This window comes from Mus pahari, chromosome 23, assembly GCF_900095145.1.
Source record: "Mus pahari chromosome 23, PAHARI_EIJ_v1.1, whole genome shotgun sequence".
Lineage (NCBI taxonomy): Eukaryota > Metazoa > Chordata > Mammalia > Rodentia > Muridae > Mus > Mus pahari.
Window position 1 is genome coordinate 28,744,870 of NC_034612.1, and position 4,072 is coordinate 28,748,941.

Sequence of the window (4,072 nt, forward strand, 5' to 3'; positions counted from 1 at the left end):
CCTCTCTGCCTCTCTGCCTCTGCCTCTGCCTCTGCCTCTGCCTCTCTGCCTCTGCCTCTCTGCCTCTCTGCCTCTGCCTCTGCCTCTGCCTCTGCCTCTGCCTCTGCCTCTGCCTCTGCCTCTGCCTCTGCCTCTGCCCTCCCCCCAAGTACTTGGATTAAAGGCATATGCTACCACACCTGGCTTGTAGTAAGATGTTTTTAACAAAGAAGGTTCAGTCAAACTGTATTGGACACTCTCCTTATAGGATATGAGAAACACACCAGTTTGGAACCATATGTAAGTATTTAAAAAAAAAAAAAACTTATACTAGGATTTAGAGTCTGGCTGGAAACAGAATAGCAAGAATACAGAAGCACAGGAAGAGTATAGGGACAGTGATGCTGTACAGGTCCATATTAGAAGCCCCCATAAGCCAGGGCTGTGGAATTTCTCAAAGTCACACATCTACAGTCCTTGCACCACTCATGATACCCTCCTACCCATCCTTTCAATTCACACAGGTAGCCTGCTCTGCCCCATATGCCAAAATTAGTTGCAGTCAATTGATAATGTTTTCTTTGGTTGTATTCAGTAAAATAAATCTTAATCAATTTTATTTTTTGTTTGTTTATCTTTGTATGTGTGTGTACAGTACATAATTCTTATGTGCAAACCAGAGCATGCATGTACCACAGCATATGTCTAGAAGTCAGAGGACAGCCTTGGGCGTTATCCTTTGACTTCCACTTTGAGACAGGCTCTGTGTATGCCAGACTAATTTAACCTGCAAGCTTCTGCAGACACTCCCATCTCCACCTCCAAGTTCACCATATGTCTTAGTTAGGGTTTTATTGCTATGAAGAGACACCACAACTAAGGCAACTCTTATAAAGAAAAGCATTTAATTGGGGCTGGCTTATAGTTTCAGAGGCTTTAGTCCATTATCATCATGGTGGGAAGCATGACAGCATGCAGGAAGATCTGGTGCTGGAGAAGCCGAGAGTTCTACATGCTGATCAGCAGGCAGCAGAAGGAAACTGTGTATCACACTGGGGATAGCTTGAGCATAGTAGACCACAAAGCCCACCCCTACAGTGACGCACTTCCTCCAACAAGTCCATACCTCCTAATAGTACCACTGTCTATGGACCTATGGAGGCCAATTACATTCAAACTACCACATCATGGGACTCTTGAGATTACAACTGTGTGGTGTCATGCTTCCCACCATGATGATAATGGACTTAACCTCTGAAAGTATAAGCCAGCCCCAATTAACAGTTTCTCTTTATAAGAGTTGCCTTGGTCATGATGTCTCGTCACAGCAATAAAAGCTGCATCCATCTTTACATGGGTTCTGGGGATTCAAACTTGGGTCCTCATGGCAAGCACTTTAGTTACTGAGTCATCTCCCTAACCCAGGTTTTTTCTTTGTTTTGGGTTTTTTGCTTGATATTTTAGATGAGGGCTTGATATATAGCCAAGGCTGTCTTCAAACTCCTAATATAACTCTAGACAGTCTCACAATCCTGATCCTCCTGCCCAGCCTCATATATGCTTGGATTACAAGCAACACTTTGCTTGACAAAACAATTGACTTAGTGTCTAAGAATTTAGAGAATATTTTGTAAGTACCCATGTATCAGAGAGCTGTGGAAGAAAGTACCAATTCATAGAACTTGAAGTTGTTATGGTGTTTTTCTTTCTTATTTTCTTTTATTTTTGGTGTTTGTTTGTTTGTTTGTTTGTTTGTTTGAGACAGGGTTTCTCTGTATAGCCCTGACTGTCCTGGAACTCTGTAGACTAGAATTCCATGAACCAAACACATAGAGATCCACCTGCCTCTGCCTTCCAAGTGCTGAGATTAAAGGTGTATACCACCACTGTGTAGCTTGAGGTTGGTTTTCAAACAGACTTGTTAATCATGGATTATGAGTCACAGTTTAAATTACAGAAACATGTGCTAACAAAGAACCATAAGCAGTGGTCTTCTATTTCACACACACACACACACACACACACACACACACACACAGCTATGTCTTATCATACTATAGGCTGGTAGTTGACACTGAATTCCAGTATACACAGGCCAATCATGCAGTTAAACAATGGACATTGTACATACCATCCCATACATGCCTTGAGGAAACCCACCATTACTATACAAACAATACATATACAACAAACATGACAGGAGGTGTGAGTCTGTCTCCTTCAGTTTTTACATGTATGTATCCTCAGGTACAATCCCCAGTATACATCTGATAGATAGATAGATAGATAGATAGATAGATAGATAGATAGATAGATAGATAGATAGATGATAGATAGATAAATAGATAGATAGATAGATAGATAGATAGATAGATAGATAGATAGATAGACAGACAGACAGATAGATAGAAGTTATAACAAGACATAGCTTGGTATCTAAAGCATCATTTATGATGGTGAAACCCAACCTTAAATTGGGTAGGACTACCTCCTGAACAGGGATCCTATACTATATAAGGAAAAAAGTTGAGCATGCACCATGCATCCCTCTGCCTTCTGGCGTGGATGCAGTAGGCCCAGCTGCTTTGAGCTTCATCATGCTGAACTGTATCTTGAACTATAACAAACCCCTTTTCCCTTAAGTTGGTTTTGTCAGAGTATTGTGTCACAGCAATAGGAAAAGATTATTATAGCAATATTGTTGCAGGTTAAATTATGTCTCAAGATATAAAGTCATTGTCTCTGGATAAAGAGAATGTGACCTTATTTGATGATCAGTTAGTGAGATAATATAGGATGACTGGTCATCCAATGTGAATGGAAGCCATATATGCAGAGGAAAACACTATATGATAAGAGACCAATGAGAATTATAAAGCCATGGCCCAAGTATTACTGAGAAATGGAATACACCTGCAGCAACTATAGAAAGACATCTTTTTATCCTGTCTCATGAGATGCATGGGACAGTAAAAACTTAATTTTCAACTTCTGTATTTCCAATCTGTAAGAGAATGTGACAGCTCTCAAGGGAAAGGATATAACCTACCGTTGCTGGAAATATTAAAAAATGTCTGGCAAGCTTCCCACACTACTGTTGGCCACCGGCAACTCTCTGTCCCATGGGGCTTGGCCCGCTGTGCACTGGTGGGCAATGGCCGACCTGTTTTATCTTCCTAGGTTCCCACTGGTGGGTCACTACCACACCAGCCTCATGCTTCAAAGCCCCCAGAGCCTTTGTGTTGCACATCAGGTGAACCCACACTTTGCCACTTTCTCTCTGGATCCCAGTCAGACTGCAGCGAGGAAAAAACACCACACAAACTTAGCCCAGAAACAATGGTAACTCAATCTCTGGGTGCAACAGCTAAAAGCTAATCTTGTCAGCCCTATTAATCTGATTCCTCCAGATCCGTCAGAAAACTCTAGCTGCTACATTTCGCCCTATTCTATCCCTGTTCCAAAAGGCCTCTAACCCTCTCCTTCTTCTCTTTCTTCATCCAACCCGGAAGTCCCCCCTACTCGCCCAGTGATTGGTTCCTTTCTTCATCCAACCCGGAAGTCCCCCCTACTCGCCCAGTGATTGGTTCCTTTATTCGTTAGGGGATTGGTTCACATGAAGTCACCTTGTCTGCAGCCTCTCCCAGGAGAGTGGAATTAGCATCAGAATACAAACAGCAGCCAGCCCATTCACAACAAAGGACATTTCCAGATAACACAGAAGACAGCAGAAAAATGTGTGCTGATCACAGGAAAGTCCTTCTTTCTCTAGAGGTGAAAGGGGCCTTACTAAAGCTGAAGTTGCTATGTGCAGATGATGCAGATGTTCTGCAGGGTCTTTTCTGGGGTTACCACAGCTAACCACTACGTCATTGGAACAGTTGAAACCAATAAAATGGTACACAACCAGACTCTTACCGTGGGTTTGTACTTTAAGAGAGAAAGGGACCACACTCTGGGAATCTCAAGTATGGACCAGGCCAATATCCAAATACCTAGCCAGTATTTAATAAAGCTTGCTTTAAATGTAGTGAAGGAGGAGGAGGGGGAGGAGGAGGAGGTGAAGGAAGGATAAGAGGCAATAGCAGCAGCT